Source organism: Tupaia chinensis, unplaced genomic scaffold (assembly GCF_000334495.1).
Source record: "Tupaia chinensis unplaced genomic scaffold, TupChi_1.0 Scaffold000170_1, whole genome shotgun sequence".
In the NCBI taxonomy this organism is placed as follows: Eukaryota; Metazoa; Chordata; class Mammalia; order Scandentia; family Tupaiidae; genus Tupaia; species Tupaia belangeri.
Genome location: NW_006159645.1, coordinates 1,697,456 through 1,706,995, shown reverse-complemented (window position 1 = coordinate 1,706,995; position 9,540 = coordinate 1,697,456). Strand labels below are relative to the sequence as shown.

General features: G+C 48.0%; 2 long non-coding RNA genes across 4 annotated transcripts in view; both read left to right on the top strand.

Moving 5' to 3' along the window:
- LOC102498587 (uncharacterized) overlaps positions 1–4,086 on the top strand; it is a 28,282-nt gene extending 24,196 nt beyond the window's left edge. For both annotated transcript variants that reach the window (XR_334210.2, XR_003549056.1), the window contains one exon: positions 2,513–4,086. This is a non-coding gene — a long non-coding RNA (uncharacterized LOC102498587). The remainder of the gene's footprint in view (positions 1–2,512) is intronic.
- Positions 4,087–4,168: 82 nt separating this feature from the next.
- Positions 4,169–8,865, top strand: LOC114007424 (uncharacterized). 2 transcript variants are annotated; one of them, XR_003549055.1, is made up of 3 exons: positions 4,169–5,216; positions 6,728–7,173; positions 8,606–8,865. It is a non-coding gene; the product is annotated as an uncharacterized LOC114007424 (long non-coding RNA). The 2 variants fall into 2 exon arrangements; XR_003549054.1 differs by lacking the exon at positions 8,606–8,865 and having other exon boundaries at positions 6,728–7,407.
- The last annotated feature ends 675 nt before the right edge of the window (positions 8,866–9,540 follow it).

The following is a 9,540-nucleotide window of genomic DNA, read 5'->3' as shown; positions in this document are numbered from 1 at the left end:
AGGCAAGCTGTACTTTAAAGATGCTTAAACAAAATCTAAAAGCTCCTCCCAGGCTACTGCCTGCCTCAGCTAGGTGACCCGCCTTGCTTCTTGCTGGAAGGAGGCAGAGGCAGTCGCATGTGTTGACGCCTGGGCTGACATCCTTCAGCTCCGTTTCCACTCACGGCCCGTCAGAACAGCACGAGATAGTGAGCTGCGTTTCACGGGTGACATTTTCCACTGGTGGCTCCCCATGAAATTGTGAAGCCCCACTTCAGCGTAAGGACACCCAGCCACTCCCCGTCCTCACAGGTACGCCCTTGGCCAATGTCCATATTTGTTTTTCATGACACTTAACTTTTTTTTTTTTGCTATAGGCTGGGTGTGCTCACCAGAAAGACAGAAACAGAAAGCAAGAAATCGCCCTCTAGGGGTTGGCCATGCCACAATCCCTTCTCCTCCATTCTCCTCTCAGGATCTTGGGCAAGCACACACATGTGCCTGGTGTGAGTTTAAGCCACCGGGTCTGGGACTCAAACCGTGGTCGACTACATGGGAGTCCAGCAACATAGCCATTACGCTAAGTGCTGGTCTTTCATGACACTTATCTTAAAAACAATCCAAAGACAGTTCGTGCTGTACAAGTTATAATTTCTTTGCCTCTTTTCTTTTAAAAGACCATTTTTCTAGAATGGTTTATCCATTTATTTCACAACAGCAAGAAAGAGAGACAGGTGCATGCAACGGGGTCATCACACCATGACCCGCCCTCAGCCACGACCAGCCTGGATGGCAGACTTGCATGCATACCCCGTGTGCACAAGCTTGTTCTAGGCCACAAAGCTTGCACCTTCCCTCATGGGAGCAGCATCGAAGAGCATCGGCTGCCCCTGGGCCAGGGTCTGGCCCCTGAACTCTCTACTTTTTGACAAAAGCATGCCACCTTGTTAAAGAGTTAAGAAATTAAGGCCAGCAGGTGGCATGGGGGTTAAGGTGCTGGATCCCACATGACCAACTGCGCAGTTTCAGTCCTGGACCTGGTGGCTTATCACTCCTGGCACGTGTGCATGTATGCCCAGAATCCCAGGAGGAGGGGGGATTGTGGCGTGGCCATCCCCAGGGGTGGGTGATTTCTTACTTTCCCTCTCTCTCTTTCTGATGAGTGTATGTGCCCTATAGCAAAAACAAAACAAAACAAATTATATATATGTGTGCCTGTTTGAGCATAGGGCTGGATGGTGGTCTGGTGGTTAAGGGAGCTGGATCTCACATGGCCAGCCACATGGTTCAAGTCCTGGACCCAGAGCTAGAGAAACACACCGGGTGAATGTGTGTGCATGCCCAAAATCCAATAGGAAGGGGGAGATGAAGAAGAAGAATTGCAGCCTGGTCATGCCCCATGGGGTCTGCTTTCTCCCTCTCTCTCCGTCTCTCTGGTGAGGACATGCACTTTCTGGAAAACTTTTTAAAAAGTTGAGCATATACAAAAATCATAATTCTGAAGCTAAAAGAAATGCCTATGTATCTACCATGGAAAGCAACAGCCCTTACTGATAGCTCCACAGTTGTTTGGGGCGGAGGTTCAAGAGTTATTTTATTTCACTTTATTTATTTATTTATTTATTTATTTAAATTTAACCAGCGAGGGACAGAGTGTGAGAGCGAGAGAGAGAGAACGAGAGATGGAAAGTGAGAAAGCGAGTCGCCAGGTCTAGGACTCTAATCACGGTTGGCCATGTGGGAGTGCAGTGCTCTTAACCACCATGCCACCTGCCGGGCCCCACCGTTGTTATTTTAGGGTGAGTTCCTTAATACGGTGTCATCAGTCCAGAAGGACTTACTCAGATACAGTGATCTGCCCCTAGGGAAGAGAAAAGACAGTTACTGGCAAGTGATCAAGCAGCGCTTTGAGTTCTGGACTTCCCCAGATGGCCATTTGGTGGCGCCCAAGTACATCCCCAAACCTTTGTTATGTTTGTGACATGAAAGCATTTATCATGCTAAGGAAGAACTGGTCCTAAACACAAAAATATGGGTGGGGAAATTCTACCTGAGGCTCAACAGGTAACTGAAACTTCCTTTATCTCTCAGTACCAAAATCTGGAATGACGGCAAAGGTAGGGCGAGGCTCCGAATCCTACCAAGAATCATTTGAACATTTACAGATAGATTTATTCTATTGCCCAAATGACAAAGCATTAAATACATTTTGGCCTGCAATTTTTCTGGTTGGGACAAAAGGTTTCTTCTTCTAGAAAGATAATGCTCTGGGGCCGGCCGGTGGCGTGGTGGTTAAGAGCGCTGGACTCCCACATGGCAGACTGGGTTGGAGTCCCAGACCTGGCAGCTGGCTTTCTTGCTTTCTCTCTCTCTCTCTCTTTCGCTCTTGCTCTTGCTCTCACTCTGTTCCTCTCTGATCAAATAAAAATAAGTAAATAAATAAAGTTAAATAAAATAATTCTTCCCCCCCCCAAAAAAAGATAATGTTTTAACTAATACAAACTTGTGGGTTTGTTTGTTTGTTTGATTTTAGCTTGTGTATTTCTTCCATGAACAAGACAGAGGAACAGCGAGAGAGGGAGAGACAACACAGGGTCTTGATACTTCCACCCACCTCTGGCTTCAGCTGGCCCCAGATCATGGACATGCACCAACCCTGACATACTGAGGGCGTTCTCCACATGCAAACCAGGAACCTTCCTCTGGTTCAGCCTCAGAGGGTGTCATTTGACTGCCGCACCACTGTTCTCTCCACCTAGAAAGAGAAACCCACTTTACCACGGCTGCCAGTAAAGGAACTCTGTAGACTCTGATGAAACAGAAACTTTATTGCTCATACTATCCTTAATGTTCCTAAAGGTACAACAAACAAATGGCATCTTCAAACTCTCCAAGTTTATAGAAGAGCATAATCTTTCTTGGCCTAAAGTTTGGTCTTTTGTCCTAAAGATAATGCAATGTTCGTGACAAACCCTCAAACTCTCTCCATAGGAAGACCTGGGAGGCTCCGATGAACTCCTCCAGCAGACTTTCCTGTGTGACATTCTCATGGTGTCGACTATGGCTGCAGCTAATGTCAAGTCCACAGCCACCTGCTACACTTTGCGACAGTATCAGACACATTCCTCTAGGCTAGGTATACTAAAGAGGCCTCAAGGCATCAGCCATGAAAAGGTCAGCTCAAGTACTTCCACCACAGTTATTAGTCTTAGACTCTAGGGTGTATACTAATGGACTGACGATTCCCAGCAAACATGCTAAGGGTTCCACACTCTGGACAACCAGTCCCACAGGAGAGACAGAACCTGGAGACAGTAACAGATGCATGCCGCTCCAGAAATAGATAGCTACTCAAAGGATCGATGGGCAGGAAGATGATAGGAGGTCTAGGCAGTTTCTCCATGAGACTTTCAAACTAAGCTCCATGATTAGGATTTACATTTTATTATTAGTCTCCTTTCATTACTTACACTTACCTTTTGTGGCTCAAGGTGTCCACCTGTAGAATGACTGCTACAGTCCTTTTGCAAACCTTCGCTCAAGTCCCACAGACCCTTGAGCTCCCTAACTCACCCGTCTCGAACAATGGCAATGGCTTCCAGCTTCTCCTGCTGATAGAGTTGCCAGCCAGCTTTGGAGCCCTCTTATAAGACCTCCTCATGTGTCCATATGTCTCAACTGAACCCCAACCATGAATGAATCTACAAAAACTCAAAGGAACTCAAAGAACTGCAGGAACAGAGAGAGACATCAGACTATTCTCCTGGTTAGGTCTAAGCCAAGGAGGACACTGGATGCAGGGGGCTCGCCGAGTGATTTTATGTTTTTGTGACTGTCTTCAGGCTTCCTGAGCACTTCCACTGTCTGTCATCCAGCTGCTAAATGTTACTGGAGTGACCATGGCAAGCCAAGTCCAGGGGATGAGACTGAATCCAGAAGACACTAGTGGGTCTGAGATTGACCATGAGAGAGAAATAAAGAATTATGATGGGAGAAGTAAGAAATAACTTTATTAGGCCAGTTGTGGTGTGCTGGCTAAGGCAGCTGGATCCCACATGGCTAACTGTACAGTTCAAGTCCTGGACCTGGCTGTTACAAAAATACACCTCACCGGGCACATGAGCATGCATGCCCAAAATACTGGAGAAGGGATTGTGGGTAGCCATCCCCCTGGGGGGTGGTTTCTCTCTCTCTCTCTCACTCTCACTCTCGCTCTCATTATTTTTGTCTCTCTAAAGAAGAAAAGAGAAATGAAAAGAACTTTACTAAGCAGGGACACCAAAAGGACATCAGATCCAATACCATGGACAGATCACGGACGGCTGAAACAATGGGAGTGCAGTCTGCTCAGAGTCAAGCCACCGCCTTGATAGTTCTCAGCCAACCAGCACGCCCAAGTTCAAGGCACATCAAACCATTTCTCTGTTCCACTGACCAGGCTTTCTCTTTCTGGGAACTCTGCCTTGCCTATTTGGTGGCAATATACAGATGACCGATGTCCCTCATAGGTATGAGTAAACGTTGGCTGCACTGACATTTCTACAGACCTCTTGAGCTCCCTAACTCCCTTGCTCCAGCAATTGCAATGGCTATCAGTTTCTCCTTTGCTTTTTAGTTTCCAGGATTCGGATGCACCACCATATCCTCTGAGTTAGGGACGCGCTTTGTGGGGTCTCAGCTTCTACACCGCAAGCAGGCGCTGGAGGACCACTTCAGCAGCTTTGAGCCTATCTCTGAGGTGGTTGTTCTCAGGGACCTGGAGACTCAGTGGTCCTGGGGTTTGGGCTTCATCACCTTCACCATCCCAGAGCATGCCTCTGATGCCATGAGAGCCAGGCATGGAGAGCCCCTCGACAGTCGCCAAGTCTGTGTGGACCATACAGGCCAGTCTGCCCGGACACCCAGAGGGGATACCTTTGGGGCTCACAGCTACTCTAGAGAGGGTAAGGACCAGGGCTACGGGAGTGACAGTCAGCCTGGAGGATGTGGTTATGGACGATCCAGAGACTCATCGTGTAGACGTCAGGGCAGGTGTGACTGCTACTCGGGAGGCAATTACAGAGACAATTACGGCAGCAGAGGTGAGGCCTGCACAGCTGATGCAGGTACCCAGGGAAATACCCAGGGAATAACACCCAGGACCGTCCTTCCAAATGGCTGTATTTACAGAATTTTTCAGCTGCACCGGAACATCTGTTTTAGTACATCAGTGTCTATTTTTGAATTGCGCTCCCAGGGTAGGTTGTTGAAAACCTTTTAGAAAGCTCCATGTGTTAAAATTTTTTTTTTTCTCCTGTTCACTGACAGGTTTGGGGACATTTGTAGAGTGGGTATTTTTCCTCATCAGTTTTTTTAGTTCAGGCTCTCAGGATTATTGGTTCTGGGGGATAAAAAGTTTGCCCAGACTTACCTTTTAAAATTAATATGTATCTAGGGATATTTTTAAATGCCATATGCATGATATTTATCATAGTTAGAAAGCAATTTCCAAATATACCTTTAAGAAATCTTCAACAAGGGACCAGCAGTTAGTGTAATAGCTATGTCGCTGGACTCCCACGGAGTCGACCACGGTTCGTTTCCTGGACCCAGTGGCTTAAAGCTCACACCGGGCGCGTGTGCATGCGTGCCCAAGATCCCGAGAGGAGAATGGAGGAGAAGGGATTGCAGCATGGCCATACCCCCTGGGGGTGATTTCTCGCCTTCTGTCTCTCTGTCTCTCTCTGTCTGTCTAGTGAGCGCACACGCCCTATAGCAAAAAGAAAAAAAAAAAAACCTCTTAAAAAAGAAAAAGAAATCTTCAACAAGAACATTATTATTTAGAGGTTCTTTTTCCCCCTACACAATAATGGCCCTGACTATGTAAAAGAATTTCTTTTTTTTTTTTTTTTTTTGGAGAGGGTTTCACTATAGGGGGGGGTCGCCCGCACAAACAGAGAGAGACAGAGAGACAGAAAGCGAGAAATCACCCCCACGGGGGGAAGGTCACGCCGCAATCCCTTCTCCATTCTCCTCTTGGGATCTTGGACACGCACGCACATGCGCCCGGCGTGAGTTTTAAGCCACTGGGTCTGGGACGCGAACCGTGGTTGACTATGTGGGAGTCCAGCGACATAGCCATTGCGCTAACTGCTGGTTCCCTCTTTTATTCTTTTTTAAGAGGATTTTGCTATAGGGCACGCGTGCTTGCCAGACAGACAGAGAGAGACAGAGAGATAGAAAGTGAGAAATCACCCCCAGGGAGATGGTCACGTCGCGATCCCTTCTCCTCCATTCTCCTCTCAGGATCTTGGGCACACATGCACATGCGCCTGGCATGAGTTTAAGCCAACGGGTCCGGAACTTGAATCACGGTCAACTACATGGGAGTCCAGTGACACAGCCATTATGCCAACTGCTGGTCCCATGTAAAAGAGTTCCTTAAAAATGCTTGTGACTGTCACTTTTTTTTTTATGACTTTTTTTGGGGGAGAGAGATTAGGGTTTGCTGTAGGGCATGTGCACTGACTAAAAAGCAACAGGAAGATAGTGAGAGGGAAGGTGGAAAATCACACCTGGAGATGGATGGCCACACTGCAACCTCTTCTCCATTGTCCTCCTGAGATTTGGGCACACACGCACATGCACCTGGTGCAATTTTTAAACCATCAGATCCAGGTTTCGAACCATGGTCTGTCATGAGAAAGTCCAGCACCTTAACAACCATGCTACCTGCTGGTTCCTGTTACTTTTTTTTTTTTTAATACAGGAAGAAAGGAATGTTCTGTGTGTCTCATACAGTTTTAGAATGTCCTTCCCGGAAATGAAGGCTGGGACGAGGACGAGGGGTACGGAGGTCAGAGCTGGCTGGCCACCACACTGCCCACCCACCTCTCCGAGTTCTGTGAGGAACCAGACTGAGGAGAGTCATCAGAGAGGAAGCAGGAAGGCCCGCCCACGAGAATGTCTATGGCACAGAAGAGGAGAGTTTTCAGGAAAAGGAACTGAACTGCAGGATGAAATTTAATGACCAATAAATGACTGCTGAATCGAATCCAACGTGCCATTGATTCGAAGGCCTCCCAGTTTCAGAAATGGTGCACACGGAACGCCTTAGACTTGACGAACCACATCAGCCTGTGGGTGGAAAACAAAGCACCGGTCTTGGAAATTAGAAGAACTGGCGGCCTTGCACAGAGGGCGCGTCATCAGATGGTAAGTGCGGCGCCAATGGCGGAGGTGCAGCAGATGGCTGGGGTGGGAGCCGACGGCGTGCAGACGGCTATCGCGAGGATCTGCAGTGTGGGAAAATGGAGCTGGAGGTGCAGCCGGACTTCAGGGAAGGTCACTTTTGTATGAGGACAGCTTGAGCCTATTTGAAGGCTAAGGAGAAGCTGCTAGAGAATGGAGACCGAAGTTGTATATGAGGGCGAGACAGTGGTACAACGATAGAATGCAGGGCTGATCCACGCAGGAAGGTTCTGGGTTTATGTCCAGAGACCTCCCGGGTGTCCTAGGGATGCACAAGCCTGTGATCAGGGCCAGGGTGGATTGTGGCATCAAGACCCTTTGGAGGGTACTGTCTCTCTGTCTCACTCTTTGTCACTCATGGAAGAAAGAATTATTTTTTTAAGCCCTCCTTGGAAAAAAGGAAAGGTACCTATGAAGCAATGTAGACTAGGTTAGCAGAGGGGGCTGTGGCTATGGGGTCAGGGCTCGGTTTAAGTAGTAACTTTCCTCCTTACTAATCATGTGTGCAGGACAGCTCCCTTAAACCTTCTGAGCCTTGGTCTCCTTTGTGAAAGTGAGGTCATTTCCTACCTGGTGGAGTTTCAGTCTGTACTGAGATTATCCACAAGGTGCTTGGCACAGTGACCAGAACATATGACATGCTCAGTGAACGGGATCTTCTACTGAGAGACTAAGGGAGGCCGTGATGGGTTAGCCACGGGCAGGAGGAAAGGTGGGCTCGTGCTCACAGGTGGAAGAGTTAGCCCTGAAAACGAAGAGGGACTCTGCGCTGCTCGTAAAAGAGGACCACACATTCTTTGATATTCTTTTTTTTTTTTTAAGTAATTATTCCATTATTTATTTATTTACTTACTTTAATTTGACCAGACAGTGAGAGAGAGCGAAGAGAGAGAGAGAAAGAGAAGAAGAGAGGGGAGAGAGAGAGCGAGAGAGAGAGCAAGCAAACCACCAAGTCCAGGACTTGAACCATGGTCCGCCATCTGGGAGTCAGCTCCCTTAACCACCATGCCATCTGCCACCCCCGATACTCTTGTATTCTAAAGAGTGAGCCTAATCTCTCTTCTTGTGATAGGTAGTGCTTAGCGACTTACCTCTAACTAACAGAATGTGATGGGAGTGACAAAGTTTGTTTTGTTTTGTTTTTATTTGCTGTAAGGTGTGTGTGCTCACCAGAAAAAGAGAGAGGAAGTGAGAAATCACTTGCCCCAGGGGGGCTGGCCACACCACAATCCCCTTTCCTCCATTCTCCCCTCTGGATTTGGTGCATGCATACCCAGTGTGATTCTCAACAGTGGGTCCAGGATCCCACATGGGATCCGACCACCATAACCACCATGCCACTGCCGGCCTTGTTCAGCTTCCGCAAACAAGTTATAAAAGGCATTGCTACTTCTAGGCTCGCGGGCCTCTCATTCTGGGGAAGCCAGGTGACATTTCACAAGAATACGCAAGAATACTCAAGCACACTTTGGGAAGACCACGTGGTGAGCAACTGAGGCTTCTTGCGAACAGCCATGTGGGTGAGATGTCTGAAAATTGATCTGTAAGCCTCAGCCACGCTCTCAGATGACTTGTAGCCCCAACTGACATCTTTTTAAAAGTTCGTTTATTTTTAATTTGCCAAAGGATGCATGTGCTCAATGGAGAGAGACAGAGTGAGGGAGAGAGAGAAAGGGAGAAAGAACCTCCCCCCCCGCCCCCCCATGGGGAATGATCGCACCACAAGCCGTTTTCCTCCATTTCTCCTTTTGGGATTTTGGGCATGCACACACACATGCCTGGCATACTTTTGAGTTGCCAGGCTTGAGACTCGAACTACACAGTTGGTTATGAGGGATCCAGTCACTTTACCTACCACTCCACAGGCTTGACCTTAAGTTTATTTATTTCTCCATGATAGATAGAGAGAAAGGTACCCTCAACAGGGTCTTCATGCCATGATGCACACCCTTGCCTCAGCCGACCAGGCTCACAGGCACATACACGCACACTTGGTGACTGGAGGGAGGCTGCAGGACGTGAGCAGGACCTTCTCCCGTGGGTCCAATTGCTTTGCCACTGTGCCATGTCATCCCCATCCCTCAGGCTGAGATCTTGATATCAGTCTCCTTTTTATTTTTGGAGAGATTTTTGCTACAGGGTGCGTGCGCTCACCAGACAGACAGAGAGAGACAGAGAGACAGAAAGTGAGAAATCACCCCCCAGGGTGATGGCCACGCCACAATCCCTTCTCCGTTCTCCTCTCAGGATCTTTTTTTTTTTTTTTGGAGAGGTTTTTTTGCTATAGGGCGCGTGCGCTCGCCAGACAGACAGAAAGCGAGAAATCACCCC